The 22,051-nt window shown below is 37.0% G+C and overlaps 1 long non-coding RNA gene across 1 annotated transcript; it reads left to right on the plus strand.

The window, feature by feature from the left end:
* Positions 1-48: 48 nt before the first annotated feature.
* Positions 49-17,763, plus strand: LOC121164645. The gene is made up of 3 exons (XR_005885144.1): positions 49-126; positions 13,765-13,771; positions 17,752-17,763. It is a non-coding gene; the product is annotated as an uncharacterized LOC121164645 (long non-coding RNA).
* The last annotated feature ends 4,288 nt before the right edge of the window (positions 17,764-22,051 follow it).

Consider the following 22,051-nt stretch of genomic DNA (forward strand, 5'->3'; position numbering starts at 1 on the left):
GTTTTGATGACCACTGCCCTGTAGTATGTCTTGAAGCTTGTAATTGTGAGTCCTCCAGCTTGATTTTTATTCTTCAGGATAGCTTTGCCTATTCGTGGTCTCTTTTGTTGTCAGATGAATTTTTATGTCTTCTACTTCTGAAAGAATGTTTTTGGGATCACATTGAATCTATTTATGACTTTCAGTAATACGGACATTTTGATTATGTTGATTCTACCAATCCAGGAGCATGATGAATTTCTCCATCTTTTAATGCCTCCTGTTTTTTTAAAAAAAAAAAATTTGTAATTTTTATCATAGAAGTATTCCATATCTTTGGTTAGGTTTCATGTTTCTTTTACAGTAATTTAAAGGGGACTGTACTTATGAGTTCTTTCTCAGTCATGGAGTTATGTGTGTATACTAGAGCCATCAAGTTATTTCCATTAGTTTGTATCCTGCTATCCTGCCAAACTGTCTTATGAGTTCCAGTAGTCTCTTGATCAAGTCTTTGGTTTCTCCTACATATAGAATCATTTTGTTTGTGAACAGGGTTAATTTTATTTCCTCATTTCTGATTTGAATTCATTTAATTTGTTGCTCTTGCATAATGGCTCTAGTAAAGATTTTTAATACTATATTGAATAGCAATGGTGAAACGGGGCATCATTGTTCATTTTCAAATTTAAGGGGAAGAGCTTCCAGTCTTTCCCCACGTAGTATGGTGCTGGCAATGTGTCCAAATAAATAGTAATAAGATCAGTGGATCTAAGAGCTGGTTCTTTAAGAAAATCAACAAAGTAGATTCCCCATTAGCTCAGCTAATCAAAACAAGGAGGAAGAAGATATGAATAAGTAGAATCAGAGACAGAAAAGGAATTACAGCAATGAATAGCTAAGACATATACGATCATCAGGATCTAATACAAGCCACTATACTCCAACACATTGGAAGACCTAGAAAAAAAACTGGATAGATTTTTTTGAACACAAACAATTCACCAAAATTGAATCATGATGTAATTAAAATCTAAATAGACATGGAACCAGGGCTGAGATTCAATCAATAATAAAAATCCTTCCCAACAAAGAAAAGCCCAAGTCTGGATTGCTTCACTGTGAATTTTACTAAACATTGCAATTCTCCAAACACTATTGAAAACATTAGAAAGGGAAGCAATCCTTTCAAACTCTATGAAGTCAGCATCATCTTAATAGCAAAGGCAGATAGAGAAAACAGAGAAAGAGAACTACAAATTCATATTCCTGATGAACATATACATCCTCAATAAAATACTATCCCAGCACAATTGCCTAATGGCTGAAGTCCTTACCTTTCACATGCTAGGATCCCATATGGGTGCTGGTTATAATCCTAGTAAATTTGCTTCCCATCCAGGTCCCTGCTTTTGGCTTGGGAAAGCAGCAGAGGATGGCCCAAAGCCTTGAGTCCCTGCTACCATGTGGGAGACCTGGAAAAAGCTTCTGGCTCCTGGGTTCAGATGGACTCATCTCTGGCTCTTGCAGCTACATAGAGAGTGAACCAGCAGCTGTAAAACCTTCCTCTCTGTCTTTCCTTCTCTCTATAATCTGATTTTCCAATAAAATAAATAAATCTTTATAAAAAAAAAAAACACTAGCCAACAGAATCCGACAATACACTAGACAGATCATTCACCCAGGCCAGGTGGGATTCATACCTGGTATGCAGAAATGGTTTAACATATGCTAATCAATAAATGTGATGCACCACATCAAGAAATTGAAGAATTAAAAAAATCATATGATCTTATCAGTAGAGGCAGATAAGGCATTCAATACAATTTAACACCTCTTTATGCTAAAAAATATCATAAGCAACATAGGCATAGAAGGAACATTCTACGAAAGAATCAAAGAATATATACATACCTCTTTTAAGAAATGGTTTAATGTTGAACCTTTGAAAAGCTTGATCCCCCATAAATTCTGAGTCAGTGAAATAAGTTTATGATGAAGGTCCTCCACATTCAGGTGACACTATAGTTAATCTCCCTGTTATGCTTGACTACATATCATTAACATATGTTATTTTCCTGTTAAACTGATTTGATTTCTTTTGGAAATATACGGAGATGAGATCATGAAAATCGTTGAGTTGTAGGCAGAGTATTGTCATGATTTAAAGTTTCTCATAACACACTGATAAATGATCTCAGTCTTATTCTGATTTTGTATTCCTTTCCTTTTAGAAAATGGAGTTCATTATGATAGGAGTAAAACCCTAGACCTAGCCAGTCTAAGCCTGGAGGAAGTCCTGAGGCCATTTGGTTCAAGTGTAGAATGCTGCTGATCAGAATGATTATTGCTACACAAGGATATCTTATCGAAAGTTTACCAATTTATTAAATTATGTGGACTATCAATATTTTATTATATATCCATGATATATACTTATGAAAGTAGAATATGTTACTGTTTGTAAACATACATGTATAGCAAGTATTACAAACATCTAGAAATTAAAGCATTCCTTGCACATACAGTGTTAATACTAAGTGTCTACTACTGATGTTTATTCTCTATCTTTTTGCTGTCATTGAATTCCCAATGTAGAAAAGGAGAAATAGAGTATAGAGATTAAATGTATGAACTTTGAAGATAATCTTTACTAATCTATTCAATCTTTCGGAAGACTTGGTTATTCACAGGTAAAAATTGAATTAAAATGTTAAAATATTGATGATTGTTAGTAATCCTAATGAAACTGCTAAATATACCCTCTCCTAAAAAGCCAGCATGGGGATTTTTTTAAAAACAAACATTTGATTATGAACATGAAAAATTATTAATACTAAAATTAGTAAGGTTATTGTAAAGATTAAATAATAAAACCACAAACATACATGATACTATTTGAAATATACTAAGAACCCAATAACTACAACCCTATCTTTAAATCTTTATTAATTTAGTATTAGTAGAGCAGTTTTAAGAAATATTTGTCATTGTATTAATAGGGCTACTCTTAATTTTAATAGTAGACACACAAGGAACTCTACTTAGTATGAAGTATGTATGTCTTATTGCATTGCTCTTTATGGTTTGAAGCTGATGGTTTTAATCTGCATGCACAACATAGAATGTTCATGAATAGCCAGATAAGAAGATATCAACATGATTATGAATGTTTGTGTCTTCCCGCATTCATCCAGGGTACTTACGAGGTGGGGCTGGATCAATCCTGCTTGGGATTAGTTCCCTATGAAAGGAGGCCATAGAACTTCTGTTCCTCTCTCTGCTCTAATCCACCACTGGTCTATGCTGATGTTATAGCAGCCAGGACTAAGATAGACATTTACTTTAGAAACATCTTCTTTATTATTTTCTGCCAAATATTTATCTGAAAATTCTCGGATGCTGCCCTGTAGTTTATCTCAGGAGTTGGACACACATTATTAGCACAATCAAGTTTCTGTGTAGAAACAGGAGGTAGCAGTTCTCTAGGAAAGGACTTCAGATTAATTTCCACGCAGCCAGGCTGCTGCTGCACTGTCCATCATTGTCAGGCTCTCCATTCTTCCTACGTGACCAGGAATAGCAACGAGAGATTCCAGTGAGGTAACTGCCTGCCAACCCTGCACCTTTAAAAACGGGCTGTAAACAGACAACACGTAATAAGCCTTGATCTCATGAATCCATTAGCTAGCCACCAGTTTATTCATTAACTCTTCCTTCTTCACACCCTCATTGCATGGAATATGAAATTTGCTTTCGTCAATTCATTGTGACAAACAATCCCCTTAACCTGATTTACAGCATTAATTAGTCTACCATGCATGACAGCAGGGCCACTTTGGTTGGTCCAGAGATCTATTTAAGTGAAAAAAAAAATGAAAATGTACTCAAAATATTTGTATTTCAAAGACTACTTGTTTTAATGTTCTATATATTTCTGGTAGTTTTAAAAGTTTGTTTTTCAGGTTTAGTTTTGTTTATTTGATAGGTAAAGTGATACAGAGAGAGAGAGGAAAGACATCTCTCTCACCTGTCCATACATTTCCCCAAACACCTGCAACAAGCCATGAGAGGCCCTGGCATGAAGCTGGAAGCCTGTAATTCCATCTGAATCTTTCTCAGGGGTAACAGTGACCTAAAGAGTTGTGCCATCATGTACAGGGTTCCAGGGCAGGCTCAATGGACTCAACGGAAGCAATCTCAGGTATGAGATGGATGACCCAAGTGGCTAGTTATCCCTTTATGCAACAATGTATTATCCATCTCCTAGACTTATGTGGCTGGAGTTGGCTATTTGATCATAACCATCACTTTTCCAGGCCTAAAATCCTGTTCTCCAGAGCTCAACAGTGGGTGAGACTGTTTGCATCTCTCTCTCACCTCAGAGACTGCTTCTCTCCTGCATGCCCTTTATCAGGCAAGCTTACCTCAAAAGAAACCTTACTCTTCCCAGTAAAACAGACAGAAGCATCTCAGTGCCCCACAGGCTGGCTGTCTGAATGAAGTGGAACAACTTGTTAAACGCTCTGCAGGGTTCCGCACACAGAGTGTGGGCCGGGTTGTTACTACCTTGGAAAGGTTAAGGTCGTTTTCTCCACAACAGATTAAGATGACTTTTAAAAGATGTGGAGATGTGAAAGGTGACACACTGTCACTTCCCTGGTGAATACATTTAACATAGTGATAAGATAATGGACACACATAGGTTTTCGCACTTGCCACACAGGCATAGGGAACCGGAATAAGAAATTCTAGACCGCTTTAGTTGGGTAATCGCAGTTGGAACTCATGTACATTGATACATTGACAAGAGCCTGAGAAAAAGATTTGAAAATGACATGTGCTGATCGCTAGAAGAAAAAGAATGATCTAGATGTTCTACACAGTAAATGATTTACAGTTTTTGAAATAATCTCAGCTTTTTCTTCAAAATATCGAAATAGTAAGGAATGAGTATATAGTGCAAATGAACACATCGCTGAATAAATAAATGCTGGAAAAACATAAAATAGATACGCAGCTATGCAATTTCACTTAGCTGAGCAGTAATATACAGCAGATGGTGAACAGGCAGCTCTGGGCCGATTTCAGGCGATCAACGTGCCTTCCCATGCCTGCGGAGCATTGGATGAGATAATTAGCTTAAGCGTTTTCTGAAATGCAAATAAAAACCAAAATGAGGTAAACCTATCACCAGACAGAATGCTGTCATCCAAAAATCAAAAGTAGAAAAGGTTGGCAAAGGTGTGGGGAAAATAATTTTCTAATCCACTGGTAAAGCGCTGTAACCGGTAAAATCCTTTATAGGACAATTTGGGCAGACAGGAGGAGGCTTGTATCCCAACCCTGGAGACTCCCGGATCCTCACCTAGGACTATCAGTATGGGCACGAAGGACTATATCCCAACGGCCAAAGAGACCACGGGGAATTGGACTGCCCTTGTAGTCCAAGAACTCAGGTCATCCACTCCCTTTTGGATCTCCCACATGGGATGGAAGATGCCCAGATCCTTCCTCACAGGATCCAATGTCATCAAAACAATAGCCAGGAGCCCTGAGCGGACCTCAAAAACAGAAGAACAGTAAACTTCCTTTAGGACTCAGGAAGGGAGTTTTCTCTGGTCCTTACTTAGTTCCAACTTTGGATCCCCACCCTCTCTTGCAATGACTATCAGGGTCGTTACAGAACACCCCCTCCCAATTAGGTTAGATAGACAGAGATCAATAAGGAACGCTTAGAACCAGACAGGAAATGGTCAGCTTGGACTCGCATATACTTTACTTTAGGTAGGACACAAAGATCAGTTACTCCTAAGGTATTGAAGATTTCTTTGCACACCCCTCCTAAAATTGTTCTGTGCCTCAACTGTTGACCTATGCCTTGTTAGAGTTATAAGCCAGTTTGGGCTATCCTAAAATCTGCCAAGTTAAGTAAATATTATCCTTCAACATTATAAACCACTAAATATAAAAATAAAAAAATAGACATGAGACAGCTGAATAGTACCCTATAGCCATTTTAAGGTGTATAGCAGCCAGTTCTGTGTATAAACTAAAATTGAAATATCAGTGAAGTAGTCACAGGATGTGGTTAAGAACTTGCATGGTTTTAATATATTGCTTATTCAATACCATGTCAATTAATTCCATAATGGTGTAAATTGTCGTTGATGTTATGTTGTGGCTTTTCATTGGACGGGATGATATTCTGCCAGCTCTGCTTTCAGACCGGAGTTGGTCTCCCCAAGAAACTGTTGAATTTGGACAAATGAGGCTGGACTCTATGCATGGTACATGCTTGCAATGAAGGAATCATGACTGGATTTGAACTGTAATACTGCAACAAAGTGGAGGACTCCACCATTGGGGGAGGGCAAGGGGAGGGTTTGGGGGAATCCCAGAGCCTATGAAACTGTGTCATAAAATGAAATGAAATTAATTAAAAAAAAAAAGACAATTTGGGGATTCCTCCAAAATCTACAAATAAATTCACCATCTGACCCAGCCATCCCACCCCCAAAGGAGCCCAAAGAAAGTAAAATCAGCCAATTCCTTCCAGGTTAAAGAGTTAAAGGCTTCCCTGTGTTTATAGCAACTCAATTCACAATAGCAAAGTTGTGGAAACACAATTGTTGTCATCTGAAGACTGTATACAGACAAATATCACATGGGTGTTTTCTCTGATTTGTGGTACCTAATATAGAGAATAAAAAAGTAAAAATGAGAGAAATTGATGTCTTGGGATTTGATTGCTATTTATATCCCCTGGGTATAGTGATGGAGAACAGTGGTCTTTTAAATTTGCACTTATTGACCGCATTATTTAGTGGATGATTATGCCCATAATTATAACCTAGACTAAATCAGAAAAGGAAGGACCGAGGAAGAGAATTACCATTATAATCTTAGAATCAAATGTATCAAATTCATGGAATCTGTTTTCTTTTCACTCATGCAAATAAACAGATCAACCCAAGATAAAATAAAAACTTATTTTCAATTATGTTTGATCATTTGAAAAGGAGATTTTTTGTAAAATTCATGCATTTATATACATTATTATTTTTAGAAATATAAGCCAAATGCAAGGGTATGTGAGGGAGCCCTGTGCTTGCAGAACAGTTACCTTGAAGGAATTGGCAGTGACATGAAGCTACATTGTGATGAAACTATACCAAACGTACACATACTCAAGTGAAATCTTATAAAACTGATGAAATCTAAATAAGATCTGTGAGGTTTTCAGCATTAATTTTGGCTGATTTGTTTTTTTACCAATTGTTTATATTTCTTTTCCTCAACTTAATACTTTTATTAATTGTGTTGTGAGAGGACATAATTTTAATGTACACTGTAATCAAAGGCTTAATTTTCCAATAAATGAAAAGTTCAATAAGTAAAGAGACAGCTCCATGCTTGTGGCCTGGGAAAGCAATAGAGGACAGCACAAGGCTTTGGGAGCCTGCAACCACATAGGGGACCTGGAAGAGGCTTCAGGCTCCTGGTTTTGAATTGGCTGAGCTCCAGCCATTGAGGCCACTTGGGGAGTGAACCAACAATTGGAAGATCTTTCTCTCTGCAAATCTGACTTTCAAATAAAGAAATTTAAATCTAAAAAAAAGAAGTAAAGAGAAGATTGCTTACAGATCATTAAAACTATTGCAGAAAGAAATTCTTAATATGTTTGACCAAGATTTAATACGAAGTCTGACAAAACATGGTATTTTTAGCAAAAGTGATACACACCAGTGTTGTGACAGGATATTATAAAAAGTTTGGGAGACTGAAAGTTTGGCATGACCACCTTGTGCAACTCTTTGAACTTTATGGACATTATAATAATCAAAAATAAAATATTAGAAATAATATACAAGAGTCTGGCAACAGAATCCTCATATAACATGAAATTATCTGGTATTATATAGCAGGTGTCCCTTTAAAAAATGTTCTGCTTTTATTTGAAAGGCAGAGTTACAGAGAAAAACAAGAGTCAGAGAGAGGTGGAGGGAGATGTTTTCCATTTGCTAGTTGACTCCGCAAACAGCTGCAATCACTGGGTCATTCAGAAGCCAGGACCCAGGAGCTTCTTCCAGGTTTTCTATGTTGGACTAGAGGCCCAAGTACTAGAACCATCCTCTGCTGCTTTCACAAGCAATAAACAGGAGGCTGGGTTGGAAGTACAACAGTAGGGAGTCTGTTTACACATGATATGAAGAGAAAGACAGGAAAACAAAAGAAGAAGTAAAGAAGGAACAAAGAAATAAAAGAGCAAGAAGGAGGGAATATATGGAAGATGAAAAATAAGATACGATATACATGTATATTTTATGCCACTCATATGGAAAAACTGAATACTTATAAAGTAATACAAAATAACAATGAATAGAGCAAAAAACATAGTTTGATGTTAGAATACTTCACATCAAATATCATATAGACAGGTCAAGCGATTCAAAATAAATAGCTAATACCGGAATGGACATAGCATATAAAACTACAAGCCAAGTATAGGGCACATTTTTAAAACCAAAAGCCTGAAATATTGTGGGTTAAATGAAATAAAATTGTTCCAGCAAATGTTAATGAAAAGAAACTGCTGGAGCTGTATTTATACAGATTTAAATGTATTTAAAATTTATGATCCAGTTTACTAGATGTTATATTAAACTCTTAAATTTTACTTCCATATACCTAAAGTGCTTTGACCAAAAAAAATTTAAACCTAGCCCAAAAAGATTATGAGTGGAATTTTACAAGTTTTTTATCAAAAGGGAAGCTTTCAGTGCAGCTGTTTTTTTTTTTTTTTAAGTTATAAGACAAGCAGGTGAAAATAAGATAGAACTTATTTAGACAATCTAATAGTCATGCTATAATGGATACGTATAAGATCCATTTCCAGCAGTTATAAAATAAACATTCTTTAAATACATACATGGAACACTTAGGCAAACAGTGTACCAGACGAAAATGCATGGACATGTTGTAAACCATCAAATGTAACGCTATGACCCTACGTTACTTGCCTGAAAAAAAAAATCAGGTTGAATAAAACAATAACTTCTTTTTAGGAATCATTTCAATAAATACTCAAAAACCTCAGGGGGAAAGAAAATTTTTTTAAAAATCTGGTGAGACAGAACATTAGTAGAACAGAGGAATAATAAAGATGTCGTATACCAAAAAAGTAACTGCATGGTAATGTAAAATATTCATCTCAGAAAATATGGACACAATTATGTATGTTAGCTAATGCAAATAATGAAAAAGAAAATAACTGAAAAGCTACAGTAGCAAACAATAAGCAACTGGACATGTGTCTCTGAGGAGATAAAATTGTAATTCATTCAGCATGGTGTGATGAGTTAACTGACTAATCCTCCCCCTTCAAGTGCTGGGATTTCCTATGGGTGCCAGCTCATGTCCAGGCTGCTCTACTTCCCATCCAGCTCCCTGTTTGTAGCCTGAGAAAGCAGTAGAGGATGGCACAAAACCTTAGGACCCTGCACGCAAGGGGAGCCCTGGAAGAAGCACCTGACTTCTGGTTTTGGATCAGCTTAATTCTGGCTGTTTTGGCTAACCTGAGGAGTGAACCAGCAGAAAGGAAGACCTTTCTCTCTGTCTCTCCTCTCTATAAATTTGCCTTTCCAATAAAAATAAGCCTTTAAATAAATTTTCATTTATCTAATTAAAATGATTTCATAGAAATTAAGAGAAAGGAAAAAATTCACAGATTATAGTATAATTTTAAAATAATAACAATAGAATATCATTAAGCCAAAAAAGAATATGATCTTATCGTTTGCAATAGTGTAGGTGGAGCTCCATGTCAATGTGCTATGCAGAATGATCTACAAAAAATTTAGTAAGTCCATGATCTCATTCATACTTAGAATCTAAAAATGTGGACCCAGGAAAATTTAGCATTATGATGAAGCCCTAAGGGATGTACAGGGAAAGAAAGAATTGATGAAGGTTTATTAACAGGCAATAAATTACAGTTATAGAAGTATAAGTATTTTGGAGTCTACTACATGATAATGTAACTATCTAGGTAATGATCATGCATTATATATTGTTCTAAGCATTATCTAGATAAAAGGATTGTGAATACTTTTGCCATAAAAGAATGATAAATATAAGAAATAGATATTTTTGCAAATTTGGATGTTATACGATGTGTAGACAAACAGAAACCACAACAAATAAGTATGATTTCTATGTCAGTTAAAAATTTTCAAATAAATATAAGTAAATAAGAAAGTAGATGAAATGTTTCAAAGGAAAATCAAATGTGATATTTTATTTCCTTTTATGCTAGTAAGTGTAACTGCTTAGATGATATGGGTCATCAACCACAGTAATATAATCATTCCAAGAGTCACAAAAACAAAATATAAAACAGTCTTAAAATCATTTGAAAAGTGGCATGAAGAACAGTTTGGAAATGAACCATATTATCAAGATTCTGGTTTGTTTCACATATTTTTAAAGAATGAGAGTTTTGCAGAAAAAAATCATTCTAGCATTTAGGAAGAGAAAGAAGCAAGAAGAATTAAAATATTTTAAAGCATTACTTACTTATACTTGCTTGAAAATATATGACAGAAAAAAAAGAGGAAGGAGCAAGAAGGGAAAGGGTGAGGAGGGAAGGGAAGGGATGAGTGTGGAAGGGAAGGGAGATAAAGGAGAAGAGATTAAATTTTAAAAGTAAAAAACTAAAAAAGCAGGAGCCAGCATTGTGCCATAATGAGTAAAACCTATTTGCAATGCAGATATTCCAAATAGGTACTGGCTGCTCTACTTCCAGTCACTTCCTTGCTAATGTGCCTGGAAAAGCAGCAAAAGATAGTCCAAGGGGTTGAGCTCCTGAAACCAGGTGGGAGACAAGAACAAAGCTTTTGAGTCCTAGTTTCACCCTGGAACAGCCCTGACCATTGCAGCCATTTGGGGGAGTAAACCAGATGGGTGCTCTGGTCTTTGTCTCTCTGTCTCTGTCTCTCTCTCTATGTGTGTGTGTGTGTGTGTGTGTATGGAGAGCCTTTCAAAGAAATCAAATTAGTAAGAGGAATCTTTAAAAAATCCTGGAAAAGATTAACTGAAGATTATATACATGAATCTAAGGCAATAAGGAGTATATTCTTCAAGACAAAAAGTAAAACATAAAGGTCGTATATTTGTGAGTAGGTGTAGATATGTACCAATACATACAAAAAACATAATGAATAGACCTAAGGGTAGATAAGTAACATGTGTTGGAAAGGCAGGATGCATACTCTAAAGTCTCCCAAAATACTTGTAATATTTCATATCTAGAATGGAATATGTACATAAATCATTCCTTTAGTAGTTTTATTCTCCTTATGCATGTGCAGTATGTCATAAGGAATTTTCAATAACAATACACTGTTTCTACTTTGTAGTTCAATACTACTGATATGGGGTCTGTATGAGCAAGATTGAACTACTGTTTTTTTTCAATAAAGTATTGCTCAGGTGATGAATAAAATATTTTTACTTAAATATTTAGATTATTTTAACAGCAATCTAAAATATTAGCTTACTTCTCTGCCAGTGCTCTTTAAGTTTTGAAGCACTAATCAGCACTGTTACAGAGGAGGGCATTGTGCATGTACTTTATATTGTTATATTGTTATATTGCATGTACTTAATATTGTTATATTCCTGCATCTCAGTTTCAGAAAGTTGTCTCATAAATATACAAGGCCGTTTAAAAAATAAAGGAATGGGGCGTGGCGCAGTGGCGCAGTGGCGCAGTGGCGCAGTGGCGCAGTGGCGCAGTGGCGCAGTGGCGCAGTGGCGCAGTGGCGCAGTGGCGCAGTGGCGCAGTGGCGCAGTGGCGCAGTGGCGCAGTGGCGCAGTGGCGCAGTGGCGCAGTGGCGCAGTGGCGCAGTGGCGCAGTGGTTAAGGTCCTTGCCTTGCACGCCCGGGATCCCATATGCGTGCTGGTTCTAATCCCAACAGCCCTGCTTCCCATCCAGCTCCCTGCCTGTGGCCTGGGAAAGCAGTCGAGGACAGCCCAAAGCTTTGGGACCCTGCACCCGCATGGGAGACCCGGAAGAGGCCCCTGGCTTCTGATTGGCGCAGTTCCAGCCAGTGCAGTCAGTTGGGGTGTGAATTATCGGACAGAAGATCTTCCTCTCTATCTCTCCTCTCTGTATATCTGCCTTTCCAATGAAAATAAAATAAATCTTTAAAAAAATAAATAAAAATTAAAAATAAAGGAATGAATGAAGCAGTCTATGAGACTAGACATGTTTTTAATTATTCCAAGTTACCTTGAATTAATTTAATTTGAGTAAAATTATAATTTTTATTTATAATTAACACTCCCTTATTAAAAATTCTTATACTTAAAATGTGTTCCTTTTGACTTGGCAAAGGAACAACAGTGTTGCATAGATTCAGAAAATATGAAAAGAAATCATATTTAAACCATGACAAATACTGAGGGACTTGATATAAAATTTGCTCATTATAAAGAATTTGCAGTTCTTGCAATACACCAGAGAACAGACTTTGATCACCATTTGGGTTTTCAGCATGAAAAATGTGCACATTAGTTAGATACTTGGTTTGTATATTTTGCTATTATTCTATGATAAGTGTTTGCATTTATAGGCAAAAGTTGAGTAAGATACTAAAAACTACGAATTCAAACAGAGCTAAAGCTTATTTAAACAAACCTCTCTACCAATGGAGTCCCTTCACATATATACAGTCATTTGGTTCTTGTTTATTCTGGTGACAAAAAACTCACTCTCTGATATAAAGTATTTCACCCATGGACAACTCAATTCTTAGGCCCTTATATGTCTTCGTATACTTTCATCTATCCATTGGCCAACTTAATTCTCCAAGGTGACAAAAGAAGTCAAAATTCAAAGCAAACTTAACAGGTTCATGACTTTGAGTACTTAGCATTGTTTGAGAAAAGATAAAACCATTTTACTCTAACATTGCCTTTCAAGGAATTACAACAGAGATTTCGTTGTCCCTACATTCCAGTAATGAAGGAGTGATCATGCTGAAGCATAGCCTGGATAGCAGCAGATTTGGGATCAAGGGCGTGGATCTCTGCCACCCATGTTACTTGTGTTAGATCATTCTGATCATTCTTCATATTAGCCATGGATAAAAATTAAATTAAAAATGCTTTGTCTTAGGTCCAGAGTCCCAAGGCTTGGGCCATCCCCCACTGCTTTCCCAAGCCACAGAGAACTGGATGGGAATCAGGGCTGCCAGGATTAGAATTGGTGCCCAAATGGGACCAGGAGTGTTCAAGTTTAGCTGCTAGGCCACCGTGCCGGGTCCTAGAAGCTTCTTCTTTACTCAGCTTATTGATATAAGTATTAGTTTCTTCTGGAAACACTCTATAAGTTACACCCAAAAATAATATTTCAATTGGTATTTGGATGTCACTTTGCTAAGTCAAGTAGATGCAACCAGTGACTCATCACAGATCTTAAAAACTGATCCTGAAAGTGAGCTGTGGATAAAGAGGTTCCAGAGGATGTACGCCCTCCCTGGATCTAAGGCTGATTGTTAAATGCTCTTCCACACAGGATTGCATTCAATATGGTGCATCATAATGTGCTGGTATTCAGCTGTATTTACTTTGAGATGGCTTCAAAGAAGAGAGATTGTGGAAAAGAGAAATTGCTTGTTCTCCCTGTTTCCTTATCTACAAGTTGCTAATTTTTTAAAAGATTAATTTACTTTTTAACTGCAAAGTCAGATATACAGAGAGGAGGAGATACAGGAAGGAAGATCTTCTGTCGGATTATTCACTCCCCAAGTGACCACAACAGTCAGAACTGTGCTGATCTGAAGCCAGGAGCTCTTCCAGGTCTCCCATGAACATGCAGAGTCCCAAGGCTTTGGGCCGTCCTCCACTGCTTTCCCAAGCCACAAGCAGGGAGTTGGATGAGAAGTGGAGTTGCCAGGATTAGAACCGATGCCTATGGGATCCAGGTGTGTTCAAGGCGAAGACTTTCGCTGCTAGCCCACCACGCTGGGCCCGCTATTTATTTTTTTATTATTTTTTTTAATATGCCACTTTCAAACTTAATGTCCCGGTCCCTTTCAATTTCCCAGATAATATCAAAATTTCTCCCCACCCATTATCTAATTGATTGGCTTTGTCCTTTTCTTTTTCATGAGTGTCGAGAGTCAAAACCAATGAACTGATCTGATAGTCGCAGAATGAAGACCAAATTGTTTTATCCACTATACTCTCCACATCAGCATTTGGCAAAGGTTTTTCTGTAAGTGGTCAGATAGTGCGTGTCATGGACTTTACAGGGCTCTTAATCTTTGTTGCATACTTTTTTTGGACAATCCTTTAAAAAGAAGTATTTAATTTTCTTAGATTTTCACGTTGGACTGAAGTTAGCCTGCAGGCAGTTTCCTGGCTTATATTAATATGGCTTTAATTTTCTCAATATCTTCTATAGCATTATTTTACTGTTCTAAAATACACATCTCCAGGAAGGTAGCTTAATTGCTCATTACAGAAAACTTATCAAAACCATAAATTGTTCAACAGAAAGCTTCAGCAGATAGTTTTCGCCCTGCATTTCTGCAAATCCCTTGCCCCGAAGTATTTACAAACTATATTGAGTCTGTTAAAACCTAATTAAAAATTAAAAGAAACGTTGAAAACAAGACTATTTTTAAAGTTCCTCCTTTCTCCAACAGAGATATCAGTATTTTTATGAATCTTACTTGATTTTAATAAACTTGCCATCCCTCTTCCCTCCTTCATTGAAAATACCTTTTTACTTCAACATTTCAATCTTCAGTAATTCTGGTCTTGCCTTCTGTGCTTTGAGACGAAGCCAGCGTTCTGTGGAGGTACTGTTACTCTCACTGGTGTTAAAGCTGTTTTGCAGGGGGTTGTTGTGACAATGTTTTGGCATCCAGCATTCAACAATGAACAGTGTTTTTATTGCAGTGTTTTGTATAGCCCACTTCTGATATATATATCAGAATAATGTAATATATGTTATCATATTATGTATGTTGTATTTGCACATGTGGTTTTCTTTGTGAATTTAGATTTCAGGCTATTAGAAATAATAAATAATACAGAGCCTGGCGTGGTGGCCTAGCAGCTAAAGTCCTCACCTTGAACACGCCCGGATCCCATATCAGCGCCAGTTCTGATCCTGGCAGCCCCACTTCTCATCCAGCTCCCTTCTTGTGGCCTGGGAAAGCAGTGGAGGACAGCCCAAAGCGTTGGAGCCCTGCACCCATGTGGGAGACCTGGAAGAAGTTCCTGGCTCCTGGCTTCGGATCGGCACAGCACCAGCCATTGTACACACTTGGGGAGTGAATCATCTTCCTCACTGTCTCTCCTCCTCTCTGTATATCTGACTTTGTAATAAAAATAAATAAATCTTAAAAAAAAAAGAAATAATATACCAGATTTAGAAAGAGGTTCAGAAACCTAGGGACAGCAAAAACAACAACAACTAACAAACAAATAAACAAAAAATCCTGTAACAAAATTGGCTAAGGAAATGAACAGGCATTTTTCAAAAGAACAGATTCAAACGGCTAACAGACATATGAAAAGATGCTCAGGCTCCCTAGCCATTAGAGAGATACAGATGAAAACCACCCAACTCCAATGAGACTGGCCTACATTCAGAACTCAACTAACTGGCATGGATGTGGAGAGAAACTCAGCCTCCTTCACTGATGGTGGGAGTGTAGGCTGGTACAACCACTGTGGAAATCAGTATAGAGAGTTCTTGGAGAATTGCAAATAAATCTGCCATATGACCCAGCTATCCTGCTCCTAGGAATATACCCAATGGGTATGAAATCTGCATATGAGAAGGGGATCTGCAATCCTATATTTGCAGCAGCACAATCTACAATAGCAAAGACATGGAAACAATCCAGGTGTGTGTTCAAACATGAGTAAAGAAACTGTGGTACATCTACTCCATGGAATATTATTCAGCTACTAAGAAGAATGAAATTATACTACTTACTTCTTGGTCCCAACTAGAGACCATTTTGCTCAGCGAAATGAGTCAATCACAAAAGAATAAATACCATATATTCTATTTTATATAAGAAAACCAGTATGGAAAGTGTAACTTCAGTAATCCGATCCATACTGTTTTGTTTTGTTTTGTATTTTTTTGGCTGCATCCCTTGTGTTTTGATTTTTTTATTTCAGTTTTATTTATTCCACATACTTTCTTTCTCTTGTCAAATTCACTGCTGGCTTATGGATCACACGGTGGCATCATTTTTCCCAAGAGACTTTTGTGTTTCCTTTTTGTCACCCTTGTGTTGGTTATTCAGTGGTACTAAAATTTGTTGTTGATATTGTTGTTGTGGCTGTTCACACTCATACCAGTTGTTGACCTTGGCTTCTCAATTATGGAAATGTATAGTGATGGAGTATTGGGGTCTATCATACACAAATATGGGGGAATAATGGAACATGCATTCTTGCTTTCAGGCGAGAGATGGATTCCCAATGAAACTGTTGGAAATGTGTAGACAAATGGGATGCTGGACTGTCTGACATTGTCTGTGCCAGCAATGTCGGGGTACACTTAAATAAGAGACTGATTGAATTATGATTCTTTCTGAAAGACTATACCATTGTAGTAAAATGGGGAAAATCTGTCAGGGTGGTGATGGGAGTTTCAGGGGGAATCCCAGTCTATACAAAATTATACCACATAATTCAAAAATTAATGAAAAGAAATAATGCATCAATTATATTTTAGTTTGCATTTCACACTTAGTGTCAGCAAACATTGTTTGCTCTATAGCAATTCAGCCTGTGATCTTTACTGCACCAATTTTATTCAATTCACTCTTGTCTGTTGCTCACATGGTATTTGCTATGTGAGAGCATCTTCTGTTTCTATTCATATATGACAGAAAATGTAAAGGAGAGCCGTAATTAAGCCTTCTGTAAATGTCCTCAGGAATAATCCATGTCATTTCTCTACAGGAGATTTTCTATGAAAGTAACCTATTTTGTGTCAGGATTTCTTTTTACCTTCCGCTCTTCCTAAGACTGCAGATCAGAGCACCTCCACAGCACAGATCCAATCAAGGAACACTGTATTACTTCAGTTCACAAGATGAGGAGCAAGAAAAGAGACAAGGAACATGCCTCCCTGGAAAGTAACAGTGTTCCTGTGAGGTGTGCTGATGAAGTCCAGGACAGGCAGGGCTGTTCCATCACTGGAATAAATACCTAATTACCTAAGTGTGTGAGTCCATGTCCTGGAGACTGCAGAAAAGACAGTGGGTGCTTCTTCAGTGAAGTGGAAGGGATAGACTGGTTTTGTTTTTCAAGAGGAAAATGTAAGAAACCAGCATTTAAACTTAAAACACAGCCAGGAAGGAGAATAATAGAGTGGAAGTGTCGCTATGCTCCTATATCTATATTGTGAAATACATGAGATGTATTAAACTAAATAATTTAAAATATAAAAATTGTACACTTAAATATATGCTGTATTGTGGCATGTTAATCATCCTTAAGTATCTGTAAATATAATATGGGCAATATCATCAAAAATCATCAATGAAATAATGGAGGTAAAGTAAAAACTTTAGAAGCTATATCATTATGGACATTTAGAAGAGTTCTGTAGAAGATTTAGTCGGTTTTTCATTACTAAAATACCTGAGAAAAGCTACCTGTGAAGGAAGTAGTTTTATTTGGACTCGGGGTTTTGGAATTTATGTTGTAATTTCATGCAGTCCCTTTAGTTTTGTTTCTGATGAGGATGATGAGTGGCAGAATGCATGTGGAGGGAGGATCACATGGTGAACCTGGAAGCACAGAGGGCAGGATACTGCTCACGGCTTCAAAGGCCACCCTGGTTGGAATATGGGCTTACTACCCTGCAAGCTAATCTAATTCATTAACTTCTTAAAACCTCTGCCATCACATTGCATAACTGGACCAAATTCCTATCCTTAATCTGTTACCTGTTAATGTGAACAAATTCATAATTAACAACAGTCTGTGTGGTTTAAATGTGTGCATGCGTGGAGGAGCCACATCTTGTTCATTTGGATAAGATCTTAACACTAATATGCTATAAAGAGGAATGGAGGCCATTTGTTCACCAGCAATAGCACAACACTGCAAACAGGAAAGAGTCATGTAGTTAAAAAGAACTTCACTGTTAAGTGACATAAAAATGATTTACAATATTATATTTGCCATAACAATGAACAAGGTTAAATACTATGTAAGTAAATCATACTTTTAATTTGTATTATTCTTAAATGCATATGCAAAGACATAAAAGACAGAAAAGGAATGTAGAAAGAATTAGGAGAGACATGAAAAAAGAAATTTTAACAATTGAGTCTGTGCCATTTGCCACAAGGATAGCATCAATGAAGCACGCAAAGATAAATGAACACAAGGTGCTGATGCAGGTCTGCATGGGATGGTGGCATCTTATGAACTCCCAAGAAATTGTCCTTAAAGATGTGCAGGCTTCTGTCTTCTAAAGTCTAAAAGTACAAAATCATGGAAAACTTAGACTCTGGAAAACTTAAAATCATGGAAAACATGGACTCTGGAGTCCACAGGTATGTTACTTTGTGATCAAAGATTGTAAAAAGGATTAAATTAGTAGGCTGTGTAGAATGAATTTAGCCTGCCATTTCATTAAACATATTTGAAAATAACCTTTGATTTTTCATTGAAATTGAGTTGAGCAAGGGTAATAAACAGATAGCAGTTACCAACTGAACAACTTCAGACATCAAAAATTTGTGTTTTAATTTGTATTCATTTTTTTCTTCTAGACACACACACACACACACACACACACACACACACACACACACACACACACAGGATGAGCATGCACTTGCTTTTATTGTTGACTCCCTCCTCAAATGACCGCAGTTGCCAGGCTGCAGCTATGGCTGAAGTTCCAGGTTGGGCAACTTGGAACTAAACTAAAACACTTTCCTGTGGGTTTCAGGGATCCACCAATTCTAAAATCTGTAATAGCAAGAAGCTGGAACTAGGAGACATGAAGTATGGGTGTCCCGACCATTAGGCCGATGTCTGCCTGAAGGACAATATTTTAGACTAATCTTTTCTTGACCCTTTAAATATAATACCACTTAACCTTTTATGATAGGTCAGATGTATTGTGACAATATCTTGTAAATTGATTACTTCAATGTAATAAGGGTTTTAAAGCAAGACTTGTACTGTATATAACCAATGAGAATGTTTAGCCAAACAATTTTTCCCTCTTGTTTTTTCCCACCAAGGATGTTTATGAATTAGAAGGCAATTCAACTTACTTTTATTACTGTCCTCTGAAGTAATTTTCAATAACCAGGCTGTAGTTTAAAAAAACAGCTAGTTTTGTAATGAATCTCTAATGACTTTAGAGTAAAAGAGGGTTGTATTATTTTCTTCCTCAACCAATCATCAGCTAATCTTTTAAGTTTGTGTTTTACTGAGAAATTTTTGCTAATCAAGCACTATAAATATCTATTTCTCAGTCATCTAGGAGTTTTCCTCCTATTATATCCTTCTAGGGACAAAATTAGTTTTACCCTTCTTTAAAACCCAGCGTGTGAATATTGACTAACAAAAACCTACATTAGTTATTACCTTGGAATTTTCTTCTGCTGGATCTAGTGGAAGAACACACAGATGGTGCTTAGTGAGGACATTAGTGCATGGTGGTTATAACTGCAATGTATCATGCAACTGACAGACATAACCAGTGATGTGAAGAAAGCAATGAGTCCTTCATCATTTTAATGAAAGGGCATGTGGATCCGCACAACAGAAAGGAGACACTGAAACTTCTGAAGCAGTGATAGTATTTTATATGGATCATTGCAGTCATGATTTACTCATCGAAGCCACTTAATGAATATTGACATTAAAGCAAAAGAAAACAGCGTGGCATGGCAAGGAATTGTCTCTGTTGGGATAAAGAACTCATCTTCTCTGTGGTAATGGGGTTCAGCCCAACTTGGCTCTGGCAGTTCTGGGCTAGCAACAGCCACATTCATGTCTAAGTGAAGTTTTTTATATATATAATTAAAAAATAATTATTTACTTTGAAAGGTAGAGAGAACCACCACCCCCCGCACATACATACACACACTGATTCTTCTCTTACATACCCACAATTGTCAGGTCAGTGCTGGGCATGACAAAAACATGAGGAGAAGCTCAATCCAGTCTTCCATGTGGGTGGCAGGAATTCAAGTACATGAACCATCATTTATTGCCATCCACAGTTCACATGAACAGGAAGCTGGGATAAGGATCAGAGTCATAACTCAGGAATTCTGATGTGGGGTGTGATGCAGGCATCCCAGGTGGCAGTTGTGCCAAACACTGGTCTGTACGTATGGGGATTTTCAACTAGTGTTTGAAGATTTAAGAAAAACCCAGCAATAATGGCATGAACACAAGGCAACTCTGTTTTTATATTGACCAGAAAGAAGGAAGTTTCTCTGAAATTCATGCAAGATTCACTGTAGATAATAATTTGCCAGCAATATAAAGATGCATTAAATGAGAGTGAAAAGTGCTACAGCATTTCCTTGACTTGGTGGATTAGCACAGGCCAGGCACGTTAAAATCTCACTTTAGACTCTTCCTATGGACACTGGCCCCAAGCACCTGTACCTGGATGAAGCACAGATGGCTGTGAAAGCCACAACTCAAGGGCACTTTGGAGGAAATTAGCTTGACTCTTTAAAGTAACAGTAATTATAAGTTGTCTTTGAAAGGTTAGGGTTAGTATGTATGCTTATCAAGGAGCTGAAGTATACATATTTATTTTTGTCCATGAGATGAAATATAGGAAAAATACAAGAGTAAAATTAAAAGTATCTACATGAAAGAAAAATCTTCTTGAAAAAGTGCAAGCAAAGGCGAATTTATTCCTAGAACAATTCTATTTTAGGTAGAATGAAACACCAAGTAAACACTATTGGTAAGGTAGCAAGCATTTTGTCTCCATATCTCACAATACTATGCCTGAGGTCAGTTCCTGGCTCTGGATTCCAACTCCAGATTCCCACTAACGTAGAGCTTGAGAGATAATAGTGATGGCTCAGATAACTGGCTTCCCACCAGCCATGTGAAAAACCTGCCTTGAATTCTAGCTTCTGTCTCCTACCTTGCCCTACACTCAGAATTGTAGATATTTGGGAAGTCCAAGAGTGAATAGAGCTGTTTGTCTCAAAAATTTGTAAATGCTCAGATAGCTGAAGAAAGAATATTACCATGAATAAATAGGGCATTATCAAATATGTACATAGACATGTATTTGAGGAAATGTTTTCTATATTTTTTATTTACTTAAATTTTCATAATTTTATGCTCTTTAAATCTATAGAATTTAAAGGAATGGCCACGTAGAACAAGAAAGAGATTTTGATGTTCTTAGTCCTATTCTCAGCTGATTTTCAAAGCTTCCATCAGCTAAGGCTTCCATTAACCCTTTGTTTGGTGCCCTATGCCACATCCCTTTACAAAGGCAGAGATTTTAAGGAACCCACAGAGTGACTAGGGAGGCATTAGAAAGAGCATTATCTGGGAGTCTGGGGAGACAGAAGGTGAACTGTCAAAGAGGAAGGGAGAAGTATTGCTAAGGAAAGCTTCCATTTGCTTACAACCACTTATAGAAAAATCCCATCACAGGCAGGTGTAAAGTTTTTCCAACAGCAGTTTCTCTCCAAAGCTGCCTGGCCTGAGGTGTTATGTAAAATCTTGGTGTTAGTCCCAGTCACCGCAGATGTATGAAAACAATGTGGTTTGACAACAATGAAGCCAGTCTCTTCTCTAAACTTGCGTTATGAATTCTCTTTATTAAGTAGGCACACAATAAATGTAGCTCCAAAATATTTCGGAACATTATCCTCAGAGAGTTTGAAATTTGTTAGTAGACGTTATTTCAGTTTCAGTAAGTTTATGTTTTATAAGTTTATTATTTATTGAGACATTAAAGTGAAAAACTTCAGACAGGAGTTAATCATTTTTCAGCCTAACAGGTTAGAAAGG

The sequence above is a fragment of the Ochotona curzoniae genome, unplaced genomic scaffold (genome assembly GCF_017591425.1).
Source record: "Ochotona curzoniae isolate NIBS_2020 unplaced genomic scaffold, NIBS_Ocur_1.0 contig_883, whole genome shotgun sequence".
NCBI classification, from domain to species: domain Eukaryota; kingdom Metazoa; phylum Chordata; class Mammalia; order Lagomorpha; family Ochotonidae; genus Ochotona; species Ochotona curzoniae.